Here is a 24,313-nt window from a genome sequence, read left to right on the forward strand (position 1 = left end):
CTGCTGAGGGGGAGCATGGTTTCAGTTTCTGTAGAAGGGTTAGAATATAGGATGTTGGGATGGGTTGAAAGTGAAACATAAAATAAAATACAAAAGCTAGAGCATGGTAGTGTGGAAAGCAGAAATTTTTATTTTTATTTATTTGACATTTGTTTACTGGGAAAGTCCAATTGGGATAATATCTCATTTTCAATGGAGGCTCAGGGAGAAAAGCATAACATGGTTATGTTTAAATAAAGTTATTGTGAAACCTAATACAGAAGAATGACATATTAACTAAGTAGAAATTTAACTTCATTTCATACAGTATGAACCTATAAATGCAATGTGTAAATATTTTTACAGCTATAATAAGATGAAAAAGAACATTGTCAATACATACATTTATGGTTCATAGAGATGACATTAAACGCACTGAGTGCACTCTTTTATGCTTGTGGTGGAAGTAGAAAAGGACTAGTTCAGCCTGGCATGGTACAAGAGTAGAGCCAGGTCATTTTACAGTATTATGACCACCTTTTTACATGTATGATCAAAAGGTTTACTATCAAAATTTAGATTAAGGTTCAGGAATGCCGAATAGCAGTTGGCCAATTCCCATGTTTCTGAATGTTAATTGAGGAAGAGTCCATATCAGTGAATGCCACTGTCCATTCTCTGATATGTGCTCGATGTTATGAATAGAGATCTTGGTACAGTGTGGATTGGGAAATATATCCCTTTCCTCACTGTAGTGCAATCTCAGAGTTGGAATATATAGTTTGTAGGGGGTATAGGGGGTGGGGTGCAGCCCCCACAGGGGGTGCAGGTGGGCTTGACCCCCCCTGCTAAAATCTGAATTCCAGTGTAGGACTTCAACTTACCTTTGCACCTATATGGACATCACATTTAATATTCAAAGAAAGTGTCGAATCTGCTGAATTAATTCATTAGATTTGACATTTTCACCTACTTAATATGCAGGAATTCAACCTTGATTTTTGAAGTTTTATATATATATATATATATATATATATATATATATATATATATTTATTTCACTCAAAAAATCTGATGAAGTTCCATTTTTCTTGATTGTGAATAAAGGGAACAAAAACGCTAATTACCTTACTTTGCCTGGTGTCTGGTTCTTGCAAGGAATAGCAACCCTGTTTTGTGTGGACAGTTGTTTGTGACTACAGATTTATCTTGGATATTGGTGTATATTCTTTTAACGTCAAGACTTTGATGGTAAACTGATCAAAATATGTGTTTCAGTAAAATTATACCTTGAAATAGTTACAGTATTTTGAAGTGCAAACTATTTGTAAAATCCCACATTAGTGCTTTATAATTTTCTCCTGTTTCTCATTGTTCTTGGCAGGTAGACTTTAAATGTACTGATCAGTACATTGCAGAATGACTGAAAAGCAAAGTGAAGAGAAAATAAGGCACACTAAGTCAGCTGATCACATCATGCATATTTAAACATGAAATAATATGTAGTCCTGCAGTTGAGGTATGACACCTTTTTATCATGTTCCAGAAACAGAAGAGAAGATACCAAAATCCTCAGAGTGCATTTTCCAAACAAATAGCTGGTTTTAGGACCATGCACTAAACCTACATGTCAAAAAATGCATACTTCTCTCCTTTTGCAATCATGGCTTCCTTTGTAATGATCACATTGGTAACACAGTCATGAGAGTTGATCCAGTATTCAGAGAGCAAGGAACCTATACCAAGAAAAAAACTGCCCTTTTTTTTATGTATCCATTATTATAATGAGGTCCTTCTTCATTACATAGCTTATAAATAATGGTATGTTGTCCGGGTCCAGGAATGTAATCATTCCACTCTACTTGGCTCTCATCAGGTCAGTCACTGAATATAATGCCCAGTTCATAGGTTAATAGGTTCATAGGTTGGTACTAGGCTATCGGCCCTAAGGCCTATGCAAGCCTAGCCATAACAATTCCCTGGAAGTTTTTTCCCACAATATTTACTTCTCTGGGCCCCTGTCTAGCAGGGCGACTGACATGATCCCTGGGGTGAATTTCCTATCTCCCATCCAATCATCAAGGTTCCTTTTGAAGATGGCCAACAATGAGGTGCTCGGCTTGACATGTATGGGCAATCTATTCCAGAGTATGGGGAGTCTCTGGGTCAGGAACCTATCCCTCCAGCATGTTTTGTTCATTGTGATGATAAGGTTTAGATCCCTGGAGTGTCTGGCTCTGAGGGATTGGGATTTCTTTAAGTGGAGCATGTCCAACAGCTCAGGGTTTGACATGGTCTTGTATGTTAAGCAGAGATCACCTCTGAGTAGACGATATGCCACAGAGTATAGCTGGAGTGAGTTTTTTTAGACAGTCAGCATATGGCATCTGATTTAGGCCTGTAATTTTTTTAGTGAGGTATTTCTGTGGCCTTTCCAGCTGTTGCAGATGTCTTGTGAGGTACATACCAAAAGGGGCATTATACTCTATAATGGGTCTAATGAGGGATGAGTACAGTGGAACAATGACCTACTTTTTTCTGGATGAAAAGCCCTTAGTGATGAGTTGTGTCACATAGAAGGATTTCCTGACTGTTGTGGTGATGTGGTTATCGAAAGTGAGATCACTGTCCACTTGTGTCCCTAAGTCTCTCATCACACTTTCGATGTTTAGTGTCCTGCCACCTATGTGGTAGTTCATGGGTACATGTTTTTTTCCAAAGGGGATAACTATACATTTCTTGGCATTAAGCTTGAGCCCATGGCTCTGGCACCAGGCATCTGTTTCTGTAAGGCCCTTTTGTAGAATATCCACATCATTTGGGGATTCAATAATGGCTCCCAGTTTGCAGTCATCTGCAAACTTTGTTAGCCAGAGTCCCTTAGAGTTGGTCTGTACTTCAGAGAAGTAAATGCCAAACAAGAGTGGTCCCAGGACTGAACCCTGAAGTACTCCACTTGTCACTTGTCTGGAGCTGGATTTGGAGTTGGCTACTTTTACAGTCTGGGTTCTGTCAGTAAGCCAGTTGGCAACCCATCGAGTGACGTAGGGATTTATGCCCAGCTTAGTAAGTTTATCTATGATTCCAGAGTGGGGGGTGGTGTCAAAGGCCTTGGCGAGGTCCAGATAGGCTGTGTGGACCGCCTTACCCTCATCCACAGCTCTGGAGACCGATTCGAAGAAGTCAATCAGATTCAGGAGACAAGATCCACCCTTCACAAACCCAAACTGGGTGGGGTCCAGTGTTTGAAGGTTGCCAATGTCTTTGTTTATAAGTTCCATGATAATGCGTTCCATGCCCTTGCAGATCAGGCTTGTTAGACTGATGGGATGGTAGTTTCCAGGATCCAAGACGGATCCTCCCTTGTGGAGCGGGATAACTGTAGCTGTGCACCACTCAGTGGGCACGAAGCCTGATGTGAGGCTATGATTAAACATGACACTTAGGTGGGGTGCCAGTTCATTTTGTAGTTCATGTAGTACACAGCCTGGGATGTCATCTGGTCCCATGGATGCTATATTCTTAGTTTTGGAGAGTGCTGTTTCTACCTGTGTGGCTGTGATTATCGGAATTTGGCAATCATTTGGTATTGAGATGGGCCATTTAGGGGGTGAGAGGGTGGTGAAGTTGGCACTAAATCGATCTGCCAGTATATTGGCAATATCCTTGGGATCAGTATATTTAATGCCATTCTGTTGTAGCTCAGAGCAGATCTGAGTATTGCCATTTAGATTCTTGACATAACTATAGAATGTCTTGTGGTTGTCTTTGGAATCTTTGACAATTTTATTTTCGTAACTAGCTTTTGAGGATTTTATGAGGAATCTCACCTTCTTACTGTGGCTGGTGAGGGATTTTTTTGCATCCTGGGATTTTCCTCTTTTCTGCAACAGTTTCTTCCTTCTGTTGTATAGTTTGTTTATAGCAGGGGACCACCAGATTGGCTTCCTTTTTTTGGAGAAGAGCATCTTGGTTCTATTTGGCATGGCACGATTCATGCACGAGTGGATGTGCTCGTACAGAGCCTTAGTGTAGGATTCTGCAGTCAAACTTCCAGATCCCATCTGCATGGTTGTTGTGAAGTTTGTCACTTCTGACTTCAGTAGCATGAAGTTGGCTTTGGAGAAGTTTTTTAAGGAGGTTTCCTTACTGGGGTGTGGGGGTGGGATGTGGTTGTCAAGGGTGATTTGCTTATGGTCAGACCTGACCAATGAGGGGGTGACCACTGGTGTGGAGAATCTATCTCCCATGTTGGTAATGACCAGGTCTAGTATATTGGAGCTCCTGGTGGGACAATGGATTAGTTGATCCAGGGCGTTGGAATTTATGAATTCCAAGAACCGTTGGGAAAAGGAGTTGGCACCCGAGTAGTTTTCCCAATTAATGGTAGGGTAGCTGAAATCACCCAGTATTAAGGTGTTTGGTTGTATCTTAATATTTTCCACTATGTTTAGGAAGGTGTAGTGAGCATCTTGGTGTATGGTGGGGGATCTGTAACAAGCTACAGTTTGGATTGCAGTCTTACCTAGTGTTAGTTGCACCTGGAGAATTTCAGATGCATTGTGTTGGGCAACTAGCCTGGAGGTGTGAATATCCTTGGTGAATATGGACACTCGTCCACCTTTGGTGTTTTGGTCTTGGTTTTGTGGCTGAAAAGTGTAGTAAGAATTGTAGCCTGGTATTGCAGGGGTGCTCTCTGGAGCCTTGAACCAGGTCTCAGTCACTGCACAGATATCGATGTTTTCCATTTTCAGGAGTGCCTCGAGAGAGTGCATTTTGAAGTTTAGACTTCTAGCACTGAATAGCATTACCTTCAGATTTTGCATGCTTGTATCTGTTACGGTTGTGGTTTTATCCTTTGAACCTTGCCTAAAAAAGGCACTATAGTGGTGGCTTTAGCCAGCAACCTGAATCCCAGGGGTGACAGTTGCAGACCATCTCTGACAAAGCATCGTGGTTTGTCGATCATGTCTTCCCAGGCAGACAAGTACTGGATCCCCTTTGAATGACACCAGATGCTTAGCCAATTGTTGAAGTCAATCATTTTGTCCTTATACTGTGGTATCATTCTGGGTGAAGGCAAGATGCTACTCAGGGCTAGGGTCATACTTGCCTGGGTCACATGATCCAAGAGCTCTTCCATGACTCTTTTCATGTAGTCCAGGGAGGTACATCTCAAGTCATTCACTCCAGCATGGACAATGACAGAGTCGTATTTGTACTTGTTGTGGAGTGACTTGAGTCCATGTGTTATGTGGCGGATCTTGGCACCCAACAGGCAGCTGACTGCAATTTTCTCCTTGTTCAACCTGGTGAGTGGGACATCAGTGTGCCTGACTATAGAGTCACCTATGACTAAAGTGTTGGGTACATTGTCTTGCCTTAGGGGCTGTTGTTGGGTGGCACACTGGTCTTATGAGCAATGTGTCATTTTGGTTGTGACTGGTGTTTGTTTGTGTTTCGGCTTCGGAGGTCCTTGTTGCTTGGGCAGGTTAATGTTAAGGGCCTCCGCATATGTGGGTTTAGTGTTGCTATGTGTGGGTGTTGATGGTGTGGGTTTTGAAGGGCTTGCTAGAGTTGCTAGAGGTGTAATGCAAGTGTTAGTTAGCAGTACAGTATGTACCTGTCCAAACCCTTGAGACAAATGGTGTGACCACAATGGTTTCTCACTAAAGAAATCAAGGCACTGAATCACAGAAACTATGCAGACCACCTCAAAACATTATCTCTCTTCTCTGTATTATAGAGGATAAGAGGCAACCTCTGCCTCCCATATAAAGCCTCTGCAGAGGCTATCCTGTCAGACCTATTACACATCTACAAGTCAAATGGAAGCAGGATCACCACTCAAGAGATCTCAATCTCTTCTGTAACATGAACAGAACATGTTGGAGAGATAGGTGCTTCTGTAACATGACTAGAACATGTTGGAGGGATAGGTGTTTATATAACATGACTAGAATATGTTGGAGGGATAGGTGTTTTTGTAACATGACTAGAACATGTTGGAGGGATAGGTGTTTTTGTAACATGACTAGAACATGTTGGAGGGATAGGTGTTTCTGTAACATGACTAAAACATGCAGGAGGGATAGGTGATTCTGTAACATGATTAGAACATGTTGGAGGGATAGGTGTTTCTGTAACATGACTACAACATGTTGGAGGGATAGGTGTTTCTGTAACATGACTAGAACATGCTGGAGGGATAGGTGTTTCTGTAACACGACTAGAAAATGTTGGAGAGATAGGTGTTTCTGCAACCTGAATAGAACATTTTGGAGGGATAGGTGTTTCTCTAACATGAACAGAATATGTTGGAGGGATAGGTGTTTCTGTAACATGCATAGAGCATGTTGGAGGGATAGGTGTTTCTGTAACCTGAATAGAACATCTTGGAGGGATAGGTGTTTCTGTAACATGAACAGAACATGTTGGAGAGATAGGTGTTTCTGTATCATGAATAGAACATTTTGGAGGGATAGGTGTTTCTGTAACATGACTAGAACATGTTGGAGGGATAGGTGTTTCTGTAACATGAACAGAACATGTTGGAGAGATAGGTGTTTCTGTAACATGACTAGAACATGTTGGAGAGATAGGTGTTTCTGTAACATGAACAGAACATGTTGGAGGGATAGGTGTTTCTGTAACATGACTTAGAACATGTTGGAGGGATAGGTGTTTCTGTAACATGAACAGAACATGTTGGAGAGATAGGTGTTTCTGTAACATGACTAGAACATGTTGGAGGGATAGGTGTTTCTGTAACATGAATATAGAACATTTTGGAGGGATAGATGTTTTTGTAACATGACTAGAACATGTTGGAGGGATATTTGTTTCTGTAACATGAATAGAACATTTTAGAGGGATAGGTGTTTCTGTAACATGACTAGAACATGTTGGAAGGATAGGTGTTTCTGTAAAATGACTAGAACATGTTGGAGAGATAGGTGTTTCTATAACATGAACAGAACATGTTGGAGGGATAGGTGTTTCTGTAACATGACTTAGAACATGTTGGAGGGATAGGTGTTTCTGTAACATGAACAGAACATGTTGGAGAGATAGGTGTTTCTGTAACATGACTAGAACATGTTGGAGGGATAGGTGTTTATGTAACATGAATATAGAACATTTTGGAGGGATAGGTGTTTCTGTAACATGAACAGAACATATTGGAGAAATAGGTGTTTCAGTAACATGACTAGAATATTTTGGAGAGATAGGTGTTTCTGTAACATGAACAGAACATGTTGGAGGGATAGGTGTTTCTGTAACATGACTAGAACATGTTGGAGAGATAGGTGTTTCTGAAGCATGAAGAGAACATGTTGGAGGGATAGATGTTTCTGTAACATGAACAGAACATGTTGGAGAGATGGGTGTTTCTGTAACATGAATAGAACATGTTGGAGGGATAGGTGTTTCTGTAACATGTATAGAACATGTTGGAGAAATAGGTGTTTCTGTAACATGAATATAGAACATTTTGGAGGGATAGGTGTTTCTGTAACATGAACAGAACCTGTTGGAGAGATAGGTGTTTCTGTAACATGACTAGAATGTGTTGGAGGGATAGGTGTTTCTGTAACATGACTAGAACATGTTGGAGGGATAGGTGTTTCTGTAACATGACTAGAACATGTTGGAGAGATAGGTGTTTCTGTAACATGAATAGAACATGTTGGAGGGATAGGTGTTTCTGTAACATGAACAGAACATGTTGGAGAGATAGGTGTTTCTGTAACATGACTAGAACATGTTTGAGGGATAGCTGTTTCTGTAACCTGAATAGAACATTTTGGAGGGATAGGTGTTTCTGTAACATGAACAGAAAATGTTGGAGAGATAGGAGTATCTGTAACATGAGTAGAATATGTTGGAGGGATAGGTGTTTCTGTATCCTAAATAGAACATTTTGGAAGGATAGGTTTTTCTGTAACATGAACAGATCATGTTCAAGAGATAGGTGTTTCTGTAACATGAATAGAACATTTTGGAAGGATAGGTGTTTCTGTAACATGACTAGAACATGTTGGAGGTATAAGTGTTTCCGTAACATGACTAGAACATGTTGGAGGGATAAGTGTTTCTGTAACATGAATATAACATTTTGGAGGGATAGGTGTTTCTGTAACATGACTAGAACATTTTGGAGGGATAGGTGTTTCTGTAACATGAATAGAACATTTTGGATGGATAGGTGTTTCTGTAACATGACTAGAACATGTTGGGTGGATAGGTATTTCTGTAACATGAACAGAACATGGAGGGATAGATGTTTCTGTAACATGAACAGAACATGTTGGAGAGATAGGTGATTCTGTAACATGACTAGAACATGTTGGAGGGATAGGTGTTTCTGTAACATGACTAGAACATGTTGGAGGGATACGTATTTCTGTAACCTGAATAGAACTTTTTGGAGGGATAGTTGTTTCTGTAACATGAACAGAACATGTTGGAGAGATAGGTGTTTCTGTAACATGAATAGAACATTTTAGAGGGATAGGTATTTCTGTAACATGACTGGAACATGTTGGAGGGATAGGTGTTTCTGTAACATGAACAGAACATGTTGGAGAGACAGGTGTTTCTGTTACATGAATAGAACATTTTGAAGGGATTGGTGTTTCTGTAACATGACTAGAACATGTTGGAGGGATAGGTGTTTCTGTAAAGTGAACAGAACATGTTGAAGAGATAGGTGTTTCTGTAACATGAATAGAACATTTTGAAGGGATAGGAGTTTCTGTAACATGACTAGAACATGTTGGAGAGATGGGTGTTTTTGTAACATGAATAGAACATGTTGGAGAGATAGGTGTTTCTGCAACATGACTAGAACATGTTGGAGGGATACATGTTTCTGTAACATGAACAGAACGTATTGGAGAGATAGGTGTTTCTGTAACATGACTAGAACATGTTGGAGGGATACATATTTCTGTAACATGAACAGAACATGTTGGAGAGATAGGTGTTTCTGTAACATGACTAGAACATGTTGGAGGGATAGTTGTTTCTGTGACAGGAATAAAACATTTTAGAGGGATAGGTGTTTCTTTAACATGACTGGAACATGTTGGAGGGATAGGTGTTTCTGTAACATGAACAGAACATGTTGGAGAGACAGGTGTTTCTGTAACAATAATAGAACATTTTGGAGGGATTGGTGTTTCTGTAACATGACTAGAACATGTTGGAGGGATAGGTGTTTCTGTAACATGACTAGAACATGTTGGAGGGATAGGTGTTTCTGTAAAATGAACAGAACATGTTGGAGAGATAGGTGTTTCTGTAACATGAATAGAACATTTTGGAGGGATAGGGGTTTCTGTAACATGACTAGAACATTTTGGAGGGATAGGTGTTTCTGTAACATGACTAGAACATGTTTGAGGGATAGGTGCTTTTGTAATCTGAACAGAACATGTTGGAGAGATAGGTGTTTCTGTAACATGAATAGAACATTTTGGAGAGATAGGTGTTTCTGTAACATGACTAGAACATGTTGGAGGGATAGGTGTTTCTGTAATATGAATAGAACATTTTGGAGGGATAGGTGTTTCTGTAACATGACTGGAACATGTTGGAGGGATAGGTGTTTCTGTAACATGAACAGAACATGTTGGAGAGATAGGTGTTTCTGTAACATGAACAGAACATGTTGGAGAGATAGGTGTTTCCGTAACATGACTAAAACATGTTGGAGGGATAGGTGTTTTTGTAACATGAACAGAACATGTTGGAGAGATAGGTGTTTCTGTAACCTGAATAGAACCTGTTGGAGGGATAGGTGTGCACAACATAGAATGCCTCTGTTATTGTTCCGTCTTTCATTCCATATAAAGTGAATGGATGGGAAACTGGAAATTCATTCCTGGTTTAACACCATGTCTTTCAATGATAGGGGCAAAAAGTGAATGTCCCAAATTACCCCTTGTATGCAAAATACAAGGTTTAAAAACAACCATGGGAGTGTAAGGCTAGGCTTCTTAAGATCCTCTCAGATCAATAGCCTGTACCGCTATAAAAATTATATGCAGCAACAGATATCATATAATTTTACTTAAAAAAAGAAAGAGTGAGGAAAAAAACATGCATGGCTCTGAATTTGATTTAATTCAAACCAAAGTATTTTATTAACTAAGGTAACATCTGCAGATATTTATGACAAAGGTGCAAGATGTTAAATTATTTCCAAAGTTCAAGACTGTCACACTGACCATATTATAATTGCAAATACATACTCAACCAGTTTTGGAAACTTCCTACATGTCTTACGTTTGTAGAAATAAGAAAGTTTATTTTGTTTGTTTGTTTATTCATGTATAAATAGCAGTATTCCAGTAATTACACACTACACTTCTTAATTTGGTATAGGGTATAAAAGAACATGAAAAACAGTGCTGTAGCTATATGAAATCTGTTTTCTCTGCACATTAAAATTTTGCATTCAAAATGCTACATGAAGCTAACAGATGCATATATTTTCAAAGCATTCACCACAGTAAGAAAATCTGAATATATTCACTGTGCAATGTGGCTTCTGAACATTTATCACTAAACTATGCTTTGAAAGGGGCTGATGATATAAAATATAAAACAACTAAATTTGAACAAATTGAGTCATTCCTAATGTCTTATATTTTGGTATTTTTCCCTCATATAACATGGAATCATTTGTAGTAGAACTACAGGAAATATATCTTTCAATTTTCATGATAAAATCTTTAAGCCAGTATCTCTTCCGAGAGTTAGGAGTTTAATGGATGGTAAAAAATACTTTTTTTTTCTATTTCAAAATTCACAGTAATTTACATCTAACCAGGATTAGTGACATTTCTTCTTGGAATGATCTGCAACTATGTTAGTGATAATGTTTTGCAGTTATATTATTGTGTAAAGATTGTTCAGAAAATGAAAAGACAGTGTATGAGGGTGTGTGAGTGGGTGGAGGGTCATAAATGTTACCACAAGGTGTATACGATGTGTACATTTTTGAGTTATCTTTCTGAGTGGACAGCAAAATCAGTGTGGCAGGGCTGTTCTTGAATTTATAAAGGTTAAAACAAAGTGTATACAAATAACACAACACACACCCCAAAAAATATATTTTCATAGTTAATGTACTCCCCCTACCACAGAAACAAAAAGTTTCAGTTACTGTCCCTTGAAATACAGAATACACATTGAATACCTTTCATATCTTCCCAGTGACATGACAGCGAGGACTGGAATATGTAATTGTATAAAACTAACCAACTTTTCATGGCGATTAACGAGTAATGCACTTAAAACCACTTCTTCAGTCTTACTGACTAACTAGAATGTTTAGAACTGCTACATGGAAGGATAAAGAACTGGATTAGTTAGATAGTATATCATTTCTAACCAAGTATTCCTAAGCATCTAATCCCAACCCTGCCCAACAGCCATATATCACCACATCTACTTTCACATTCAAACCTGTGCCCACATCCTACATAAAACTGCTCTTAAACAAACTTAAACTATGCTCTTCTTCAGCTAATGACCTTCCAAGTGAGTACCTAAAAAAAGCAGCCAACAGCATTTCCTATCCTGTCTCAATCCTGAAAAATAGGACAATCCAGGAATCTCATCTTCTCTCTCTCTCTGGAAAAAGACACACATTATCCCTTTGTACAAAGGAGAAAATTCAACAGATATTAGTAACTTTAGACCTATAGTAATCTTATCTCCCCTTGCCAAAATACTTGAAAAATGTATTCGAAAACAATTGCTAGCCTATTTCTTGCAGGAACAACACTTATCCCCTACACAACATGTCTTCTGTCTTTATCAAAGTACTAGCACTGCCCTTCTAATGTATATAAATTTTTATCAATAAAGCTACAGATAATGCCAAATTAGTCTCTTTCTTATTTCTAGACATGTCTAAAGCCTTCGGCACAGTTTGTTACAGCAAACTTCTACCTCAATTGTCCTCACTAGGTTTATCTCAACTCACCCTTCTGTGGTTCAAAAGCTACTTGCCCAATAGGTATCAATCAGTAAAATGGCACTTCATGCTCCCTCCTTACCTCCCAGACACCAAAAGCGTACCACAGGGCTCTATCGTTGGTCCCCATTCTCTATAACATTTTCAACAACACCCTTTTTAGATCTACACAATAAGCCATCCTAATACAATACACAGGTGATTCATTTGTACATCTGCCAACATGCTACACCTCCAAAATTTTATTCAGGAAGCTTTAACAGCCACTGAAACATGGCTTCATAACTCATAACTCACGATCAACCCATAAAAGACCAAACTGCTACTTTTTCCCCAAATCCCTCTCTCATGAAAAAGCAACATTTAAAGTCCTGTCTCTTGGTACTACAGCCATTGTCACTTTCTCATAGCAAATTATTAGATGTGATAGTGGATAATAATTTGACATTCAACCTGCATATACAGAATTGCATAAGAAAAGCTCATAAAAACTAGTGATGCTTTACAGATCCAAACACGTTCTCTCCAACATAACTAAAACTACACTTGCCATTCTTATCTCCTCCCTACGCTTCTTTATGATGGTCCCATCCTTACTAACCTACAGGCTTCACAAAAAATTAAAACTTGAGCAATTCTATAACAAAGTTGCTAAATTTGCAGGAAATACCCCTTTTAGAACCCACCACCGTATAGCACTGAAAAGCCTAAACTGGTTAGAACTGCCTCATCAACTAACATATACACAGCTTCTCATCACGTACAAAATTATCCAGAATTCATCCACCTGTCCAGCACTAAAAACATTCTATCATGCAATCCAGTGTCCAAAAACTCCTGACTGTCTACAAACCTATCAAATCTGCTGGGCATTTTCTGTACTCTTACAAGGTTGCTAAGGCCTGGAACTCCTTACCTGTATCCATCAAGTCCACACCCCTCCCATCCATCTTTCAAAACCACTCTGAAAGAATTCCTAGCTAAAATCTGCTCTGTCTTTGCTCAAAACCAGGATAAACTATATCCCTAAATGTGATCAAGTACATTTTCAATCCTTATACCTTCTTAGTCTCCATTCTTCACTTACTTCCTTACTACTTTACTTTTATCAAATTCTCTTCTCTGAATTTCTATATAAATATACCATAATCTTGTTTTTCCCTCACTTCATATTGCAATTCCTGTTTGTATTAGACTAATTTTCCTTTAATTTCTCTATGAACTGTATAAAATGTAATTAAATATTAAATGATCGTCATATAACTTCCATTGATTCTTAACCAATATTTTATATTATGTACAATTTGCTATAATTATTTAAAATGCCGATGTTTTTGTTTTATTTTTGAAGATTGTAAAATTATTGTTCTTAAAATGTTTTATAATAATTTGGAGCTTTTCTTCAGGGCGCCTGCTGAAAATGGTATTCTACCCAGTCTGACTTTCCTGGTAACTAAATGTCAATCAATCAATAAATAAATAGTTTTGTGATGTGAAACTGTCCAGTCCTAGCTTTTGTGTACTTCAAGTGGTTCTTTTTAACTTACTTCTGATGTTGTACTACATACTGCTTTTCAAAGTTGTATTAGTTTTACAGAAAAAAAAAACAAAGTTAAAAAATTTACAAATATTACAATTTTGCAGTAAATATTTTCAGTAAAATTTGTTTTAATTTCTGTAATGACTACTATAATCAAATATTGAAATTAATGTACACAGGATCAATATATTATAAAGCTGAAACTCAATATTACTAAAAGCAAAATAAGTTAATGAAATTACCTAAAATTAATCATGCATTCCATGTCCAGTCATGGGTAGCTACTAGGTATGCATACAAGGAGACCATTGACGGGTATAATCAATTGTCACTTGTTAAGTGACTAACTCTTATTCTTACAGTAGACAAATGGAGGAAAAGGAATCAACCCTTGATAAAAGAAAACTGCTTATTTACAGATTATAGTCTTACTCCTCTGTGTTAGCTGCCAAATATAATTTTTGCTAACTACCAAAACATCCTCTAATTTAATTGCTCAACTTTATTCTCTAAGTAAGTTACATAATACTTATATAAACATATCTACATTTAGTCAAAAGTATTCTTCATACTCCTTCAAACCCTGTTATATATTTTATACCTTTACTTGTAACTGGTACATTTTTTATTCTTCCATTCACATATTCTCATAAGGCTGAGCCTGCCTTTTGGGAGAGCAGTTTCTGTATCTTTGAAATGAATTTCCATTGTTTAGCTTTGTTTGATTTGATTATAATTATTTATTATTTCTTTATTTGTCTTTGTTTAGCAGGAAAGTCTGACTATCTAAACCATTTTTACGTAGGCCTGGGGAGAAATGCTCCATTTGTTTACATTGCATTATACTAAGTTCCAGTTAAACACAGAGTAGTTACATTTCTATTTACATTTATACACAAACAGTAGTTACACTTATATATTCTAAGAATAAATGCTAGAAAGGTTTTGTTTGATTTGCTTATTTGTTTATTTTGCCTTTTCGTCTATCATAAATATTTCCCTCTTGCTCTCTTTATAAAAAAAGGTAACCGTGTTGTTATTTATTTATTTATTTATTCATTTAACATTTGCTGACTAGGAAAGTTCAACTAGGACAGAGCCTGTTTTCAGCACAGGCCCAGGGAGAAATGCTCCGGATGCATGTCTTTAGAATTTGGGAGGAAACCGGATCACCTGGAGGAAACGCACCTGAATGCATGGAAGAGATGCAGACTCCACAAAGAAGGCACCCTAGCTGAGAATTGACCTAGAGAACCTCTTGCTGTGAGGTGGCAACTGTAACCGCTATACCACTGTGCTGACTATTTTCTTTTTTATATTTCTTCCCACATTTATCTATCATTAAATAAATATCTAATTTTTGTAAATTCAAAAAACAAATGTGTTAAGTCAACACCTTTTTTCACATTTCGAACAGATTATGCCTTCATTTCTTTTTAAACATTTTGGTGTAAGAGCCCACATATAGTGTATTCGCATATGCTGAACCTATATCTATGTCCAGTTTACTACATCAAAGTATATTTTTTATGCTTTCTTCTATTCTTTTATCATGAAGTTTAATTTTCAATAATTTCACATTTTTCAATTGTTTATAGCAGTCAGTTTTGTTTTGATTTAGTCTACATAAATGACTTGTCATTTTTGTATCAGTATGTTCCATTTCCCCATTACAGCATGATATATTGGCCCTATTTTATTATTCACTTAATATCACATTTTTGTCAGCAAATGTCCTCCCTTCCCCCAGTAAAGACCAAATGCACACACGTGCATTATGATCAATTTAACCAATAATATTCAAGTACCAAACTGCAAACTTTAAGTTTTATACCGGAATGGACAGTTTTCATTATTGTCGGTTAGTATCCCCCATCCCTATTCCAGCCATCACATCCCAACAACAGGTGGTATACACGGTACCTTCTTGGATCCACCATGAATCCTGACCTGGGCTGCCCTGATTCTCCACCACTTTGGGAATATAACAAGTATGTGTTAGTCAGCAAAGGAAGGGGGAGGGGTGAAAAGAGGCTGCAAAGGCGTTCACCCATATTGATTTTGAATATTTAAGATGCATGATTAACGTTGTTTACAAGGGTGGCAGTGTGGGGGTGAGACCACTCACCACTTGGTACTGAAGGATATCTAAGCTAGTACATCCCTGCTGATGTCAGTTTGGTCTCACAAACAACAGTATTTACTCAGGCAAACATTCTATTGTCAGCAAATGACTTCCCTTCCCTCAGTAAAGGCCAGATGCAAACATATGCATTGAAACTGACTTAATGAAGAAAACAAATACAGAGAATTAGTCACTGAATTTATGTAACAGACAACATTCAAATATCAAAGTGCAAACTGCACGTTTAATAACAAAATGAAAAGGTTCCATTATCGCTGGTTGGTGTCTCATTCCCCTCCTCCTTTTCTGGCCAACTCCTCCCAACAAATTGGTGGCATTCACAGTGCCTCCTTTGTTCCATCAGGAATCCTGCCCAGACTCTCCACCTTTAAGGAATATAACTACCTATGATTCCGGAAAACAAGGGTGGATGAAATTGGGGAAGAGGCTACAAAGGCACTCACCCACCAGCATGTTCTATATGCTGCCCCCCTTTTCTGAACAAACTGTATCTTGTGTAATCAAGTGTGTAAATTATTATTATTGTTTTAGTAACTTATTCTGAACATGAAAGGCTAACTGCAAATTAAAGAAATCCCAGCTCAGGTCATTCAAGTGAATGCCATCAGTATGACAGAAATCTTGATTTGGTTCACCCAGATCAGGGAATTCTATTCCAGAGAAACAAAACTGTTAATCTGCTCATCATACCTCACAAACTCTTAGAGAAAGACATCTGGACAAAGCCATACATAATGGGAGGACAAAGGCCTAAAAATATGGACAATTTTTTAAATATTCCTCTTGAAAAATTAAAAAAGTTGCGAGAATAACAGGTTTTGCATGAGCATGAGTTTTCTGAAGAGTATGAAGTCTGAAACTCACATGTCTGTCATTATTTTCTGACTTCACATTTCAATGCCTTGCCAATGATTTGTCAAAAAAAAAACAGAACTAAATTTTATGTGGAAAGTCCAAATATTTGAAGCAAAAATCTGGATAGTTGAGAGATACACCTGCTCCGGCTTTTCTGTAGTTCAAAAAACACTGAGTAAATTCAATCACATCTGGTTTGCAGGTTTCATATTAATTTTGGTAATATGGATGACTATCCTATGTGAATAAATGGGAACTTTTAGCATAAAAAAGCTAAGTCAGTGAAGATTTTACAAGAGTACATTTTGGTATATGGGAGATGTTGCCACGCAAAAGGATCATTAGAGCATCAGGCATCTTGATGAAGATGAGAAAATTCTTGATAAATGACAACAATTGAAGTAGCGATAGACCTAAGTACTCTAGCCATTCTACTGTCCACTGAGCAGGACTGAGGCCAAGATTCCTACCATTAAATCTGATGGATACTCTGAAGTTTACTCGGCAGATAAAGGAGTGTCCTATGAGCAGCAGCAGACATGGACCTAAAAACAGAACATATAGAATACAGTCATCTAATGTAACTTAGAGGAGCATCTAATTTCCATCTACCTGTGCACTTTGTCAGCTCCACAAGTTCCCCATCTCTGGCTGAATTAGAGGCTCTCCCTATTCTAAAAGAGTTGGAATGGTAGCCCTCATGAGCAATGCTCTGGTAAACTAAACCTTTTCTTAACATCACATCGGTGTCTGAGAGTGACAAAGGCTGACCATGTGGTTGCCAGCATGCCAAATGCTGTGGTGAAACTTCACCTAAAACTTTCTGTGTTGCCATGATAAACAGGACAGGAAGCCAAGGTTTTCAATTTCCATAAGGAAATCTGATGACCAGCTCCTATTTGGTCCATTTTGGATTTTCTTAACCAAACTAACTAACACAAACTTGTTGCCACAACATTGGCTCAACACAGTGACTGGAGTAACACTAATTCTAAAGGCCCCATCATAAAGCCAGGTAAATAATGTTGCCCATAGTACCAGGGAATAGAAATCCCTAACTAACTTCATCCCCCTTAATGCCACCAGCAGCAGATGAACCCCTATGGACTTTCCCAAATCTTTGTGATCAGCATTAATGAGACTCTATCCTTTCCATAATCTATTGACAACTCAGTGATGAGCTAAATTGGGCTGGACAAAGCATCTGGCTAACCAGCCTTGTGCAGTGATTTGTATATTTAGGGAACTTGGAGAGTCTCATTACAAGCACCTATGCAGAATGTAGTGAATCATGATATCCAGTGGCCAGCACTTGTCTTTAACGGATGGAGTCAAATAAAAGATTTTAAATTTTTATAAGGCAAAAGCATAAGATCTCCTGGTGTTTCCAGCCCATGAGTTGCCCAATAATGTCAACATTATTCTTCTCCAAAGAGCCATATTTGCAGACGGACTGGTGTGGGAAAGCACTGAGCCCCTAGAGCCAGTGATCAAAGCCTGACAATTTGGAGAAAGGATAAGAAGTCAGCTATAGCATTACAAATACCAAGTACATGTTTAGCAAATAAAGTGAGAGTGATCTTCAAACAGAGTGATACAAGCTGCCTCAAAACAGACTGGATTTTCTTTGATTAGGAGGCTCTACTTAGGAGGATTTGAACAACAGCTTGATTATCAGAATTGAAAATATTTTTTTTTATTTGTAAAATTCTCTTGCCAAATATATACACTGCATCCCAAATTGGAAGGATTTCTAAGAATGTGATGTCTTTCCTAACCAGCTCAGGCCGAGAAGGCAGACACCGAGCTGAAAGCCATTTTTCCCTGAAGTAACCACCTATGCCTGTATTAGCTGCTGCATCTGTGAAAAGCTGGAGGGAGACTGAGGAAATTCAATCAGGTTATCATATCGGTTGACCTGGGGAATATGTTGCAGCAAATTAAGGAACAGCTTAACGAGCATTCGGCTCTAATACTTAAACTGTTACTGCAAGAAGCAAGCAATCCTGTCGGTTCTACTATGGGAAGCCTGGGTTTGCCACTTACCCAGGCTACGCCCAGAAATACACTGTCTACAGTAATTAATGACGATGGGGTGAATAATGGTCATTTGGTGCCGAATAGGTGTCTTGGTACAGTTAACAGTGAAGTTTGGAAGGTCAATGATTATAATTTCAATGGAGAGAATATGCGTAAAAAACTTGTATCAGATTTTACAAATAAACCGTTGAAGGAAATGTTGAAACTTTTTGAAAGAAGTCTGTTTAAACTTAAACGGACCCAGCTGGAGAACAGTTATTTAAAAAGAAACATAGAACTGGGTATGGTCCCCAAGGGCTTACGCCTGTGGAGATATCCCAATGGATGTGACAACAACGAACTAATGCTGAAAGAGTTACAGGCATTATTCTATAGGACTGGTTTTAATATCATGGAAATAATGATTAAATTTAATGAAGTGAAAATTGACGGGTTGTTGAAAGAACTGGAAGAATTAAATGATAAAATTAGTGAGGATTTGTTGTTTGAACAATATTACACTAATTATGTAAATATTATTAAGGAAGTAGATAACAGTTGTGATAATATTTACAATAAGAAGAATAAAAAAATTCAACGTGATACCAAAATTTACGCAAATGGTAACATATATCCTAAGTCTAAAAAATCTGTCAATAACCATGGTAACCAGCAAACAGAGCGTAATACAGGAAGATACAATTCGTTTGATGACGTCACTTCCTTTGGAGAACGAGAGTTAAACAACAGTATGGGTCGCGGGGATGGTAGCCCATTGGAAGACATCCCGAGAAGGTCGGAAAGGATAAAAAATCGTAAGGAGAACATGGAGAGAGAAGAATATGGTCCATTAGGAGCACGCCCTAAAAGGCAGCAGTTTTTTCAACAGGCAATGAACAATGGATGGAGGGTGTACAGATAGACGAACAGGTGGCAATGGGTGTCACATTTTGTGATAATGGAGGTTCAACTTTTAAAATTAATGGTATGAATAAGGTATTTAAGAACAGCGTTGAGAAAACAAGTGTATCATATCCTGAGGAACTTTTTTCTGAAGACATATGTGATGGTGATGTTTTTTCAGTTACAGAAAGAACGTCATGAGGTAAGGACAGATTTTAATTTTTTATTAGCTGCAGCTGGAAAAATTGGAAAATCTACAATGTCTGAAGTGAACGAACAGTTAAATAAAGAAAATTTTATGGACATTAATGTGAATCGGGACGTTGTATCTGCTGATTTCAGTTTAACTGACAGTGGATTATTAAATATGAGTATACACAATATTATTGTTGATAATATGTATGAATTTAGTGATATTAACAATGTTACAAGTGACGATGATTTAATTAACAATGTACACAACAATAATGAAAATATTTTTGATACGTATAGTGTGAATGGTTGTAAAATGAGTGGTTCAGATCTTGACAAATCTGTTGACATTTTAATGAACATAGATCATTTTGAGCAGGAATGTTCAGGTACCATTCAACTTGACAAGGAGTATAGTGTTAACACGGGGCTGAGTGGCCCCGAAATAATTGTTAACACAAGCCAGGATTTTAAAGTATATAATTATTCCAATGTTAAGTTGGGAATTGAACATGCAGACTTTTTTTCGAAGGGATTTAATTTTGTTCCCTGTAAAAAAGGCAATTTGGTTACTTCCATAATGGATTTAAAGTTATTTACTAGAAAGGTTAACCTTCAAATTTTGTTTCAGGATAATGTTACTAGTCAGGACTCACGAAGCAATATCTCTTTAAGTAAACCAAGTACGTATAATCCACCTTTAAATGGTATGGTGGCTTTGTTTGAGAAATTAAGCGAAAGGGACATTAGGAAACATTTTAAGAGATATAATCGTCAGGAACATATGAATATGACCTTTGAGGAACAGGAATTGTTAAAAAATATACAGAAAATGAAATATATTCGCATCATGAAACCCGACAAGGGTAATGGTGTGGTGATAGTGGAGAAAAGTGATTATATTTTTCACATGATGGCTATGTTAATGGAGGACTCCTATATAGAGGTCAGTTTAAATGAGATAAATATTGCTTATAGAAATATTGACTTGAGTTTGCAGGATATGTTATTTCAGGGGCAAATTTTGGAAAAAGATTACAATTTTTTAATTAATAATTATCCTCATATTAGTGGTATCTTTGGTATTCCAAAGATACACAAGGGATTGGATAATTTGAAATTTAGACCGATAGTTGATGATAAAAGAAATAAAACCTGCTTCATAAGTCAATACTTAGATCATCACTTGCAAAAAGGAATAAAAAAATTTTCTTACAAAAAAAATTTTCTTACATTTTGAAGGATTCGTGGGATTTCCTGAATAGGAAGAAGTTTTATAAGTACCAAAGTGGTAATTATTTTGTTACGGTGGATGTGTGTAATCTATTCACATCAATACCACATGAAACTGGTTTGATGTGGTTGGAAGAACAAATTTTTGAAACTAGTATGTATGAACAGGAACATATTAATTTGATGGTAAGATTAATGGAGATAGTACTCCACAATAATTATATATATTACGAAGGAAATCTCAAGCAGGTAAAAGGTGTTGCAATGGGGGCAGCATGTGCCCCCATTTACGCCAATTATGTTATGGCCTTTTGGGAAAATAATTTCATTTTCAACAGTGAATTTTATATATATATAAAATCATACCGTTGTTTTTTGGATGACATTTTTTTCATATGGGAAGGTGATGATAGTGGTTTAAAAAGGTTTTGGAATATATTAATAATACCATTTGGTTTCTAAAATTCACACATGAAATTAATTCTGAATCAGTTACTTATTTGGATGTAAGGTTAACTTTAAATAAGGATGATGGGTTGTTGAAATCCAATATATACAGAAAATCCACGTTTTCAAATTCCTATTTACAATACAGCAGCTGGCACCCTGACCATCAGAAGAAAGCCATAATTAAAGGTCAGATGGTCAGGGCGGCCAGAATGGTCAGTAATGACGGAGATTTTCTGGATGAATTATCTTTTATAGTGACCTTATTTATCAATAGGGGTTATCCAACAGAATTATGTTCTGATATATTTGATGAGGTTAAGCGAAAAAGATTAATGGGTATATACAAGGCCATTTTGAATGTAGATGGGTTAACAATTGATAATATGGAAGTTATGAGAAATCAAAATCAAAATCAAGTTAAAACCAAATTGTCATATATTATAACTTACAATGATAATATTTACCAAATACAAAGTATTTTAAATAGAAATTGGGATATTTTTAAGTTAAACAATTATATGGCGATTATTCAAAGGTAAGATTCAATATGTGTATAGGAAGGACGCATCCTTAAAAAATATATTTGAGTATAGTGATAGAAATACTTCCACAAATAGACCCAAAGGAAATTACAAATGTGGTAGATGTTCGACATGTCAACACATTAAGACTACGGGAGATAATTTTATTGTAAATGGTACATATATTAATATACATGGGCATTTCAATTGTTTCACATCTAATGTGGTTTATTTGGCTCTATGTCAGAAGTGCAATGCATTTTATGTAGGTAAGACTAGTAGACACTTCAGGGACAGAATTAAAGAGCACTTGTTGGACATTAAACATCTCAAGTCCACAAATGCCCTGGCAAGGCATATAATTGACAATATTGATCATGAATTCAAATTTTGTACAATCAATCAGGTCATGTTGGATACACAAGGTAGAATAATAGACTTGGATTTAGATGTGAGTGAATTGAAATGGCAAATACATTTAAATGCCTACAATTCACCTGGATTAAATGAATATTGTAGTATTAAGCCCCTGTTAAAACTAAAAAACATCAAGGGGCGTTGACCCATACACTGTTATATGAGGTCTGTTCAACACAACATTAACAATACTATTAAAATCGTCACATAATGTAATTTATATGCATATTTACATTTTTCATGTACAACAATAATAGTTTTAAACTTAGTAGTTTTAAATTTAGTCATTTTATTCATTATTCATTTTTTAACATAAATATATATATATTTATTTATTTATTCATTATTAGTATATTAATATATTTATTTATCATACATTATTTACACATACATATACATATATTTTTTACATTATAAGGATGTTTACATAATTAAGTTCACTTCATTTGAATTTTCACATAGTATATGCATTATTAGATGGCTTTGCAGGCCCCTTACTCTCTTTTTTAACTAACATTCAATTTAGAGATATTTATTTTGAAATGTAAATATATGTGTATTTTATAAAATGTTTAAAAGTGTGGTTGTGCTTTAAACATTTCAATGGTTAATTGTTTTATTGGAAGATTGGTTTCACTGTGGATATTTAAGTGGCTAAAGAATGCAAGGTATTATTCTGAAGAAGTCTACGGACGAAACCTAGGTAGATCGTGCTGTTTGTGATCCTGGTATTCATTGTTGGAGCTGCTCACGGTGGTTCACTTGTTTGTGATCCTGTGCAATAAACGTGGAACATTTTGGTTGTTTTCTGAGTTTCCTTCTCGTTTGGGACAACATTTTTGTGATACAACAGTTGTTGGCTTAGCTGTGAGTATTATCTGGGAAGACTGGAACTCGCATCCAGTACGCAATATTGGTGTTTTGCTTTTTGGTTCTTGGATATGGGAGATGTTGCCACGCAAAAGGATCATTAGAGCATCAGGCATCTTGTTGAAGATGAGAAAATTCTTGATAAATGACAACAATTGAAGTTGTGATAGACCTACGTACTCTAGCCATTCTACTGTCCACTGAGCAGGACTGAAGCCAAGATTCCTACCATTAAATCTGATGGATACTCTGAAGTTTACTCGGCAGATAAAGGAGTGTCCTATGAGCAGCAGCAGACATGGACCTAAAAACAGAACATATAGAATACAGTCATCTAATGTAACTTAGAGGAGCATCTAATTTCCATCTACCTGTGCACTTTGTCAGCTCCACAAGTTCCCCATCTCTGGCTGAATTAGAGGCTCTCCCTATTCTAAAAGAGTTGGAATGGTAGCCCTCATGAGCAATGCTCTGGTAAACTAAACCTTTTCTTAACATCACATCGGTGTCTGAGAGTGACAAAGGCTGACCATGTGGTTGCCAGCATGCCAAATGCTGTGGTGAAACTTCACCTAAAACTTTCTGTGTTGCCATGATAAACAGGACAGGAAGCCAAGGTTTTCAATTTCCATAAGGAAATCTGATGACCAGCTCCTATTTGGTCCATTTTGGATTTTCTTAACCAAACTAACTAACACAAACTTGTTGCCACAACATTGGCTCAACACAGTGACTGGAGTAACACTAATTCTAAAGGCCCCATCATAAAGCCAGGTAAATAATGTTGCCCATAGTACCAGGGAATAGAAATCCCTAACTGACTTCATCCCCCTTAATGCCACCAGCAGCAGATGATCCCCTATGGGCTTTCCCAAATCTTTGTGATCAGCATTAATGAGACTCTATCCTTTCCATAATCTATTGACAACTCAGTGATGAGCTAAATTGGGCTGGACAAAGCATCTGGCTAACCAGCCTTGTGCAGTGATTTGTATATTTAGGGAACTTGGAGAGTCTCATTGCAAGCACCTATGCAGAATGTAGTGAATCATGATATCCAGTGGCCAGCACTTGTCTTTAACGGATGGAGTCAAATAAAAGATTTTAAATTTTTATAAGGCAAAAGCATAAGATCTCCTGGTGTTTCCAGCCCATGAGTTGCCCAATAATGTCAACATTATTCTCCTCCAAAGAGC

Source organism: Protopterus annectens, chromosome 6.part1 (genome assembly GCF_019279795.1).
Source record: "Protopterus annectens isolate FY-2018-M chromosome 6.part1, PAN1.0, whole genome shotgun sequence".
Lineage (NCBI taxonomy): Eukaryota > Metazoa > Chordata > Ceratodontiformes > Protopteridae > Protopterus > Protopterus annectens.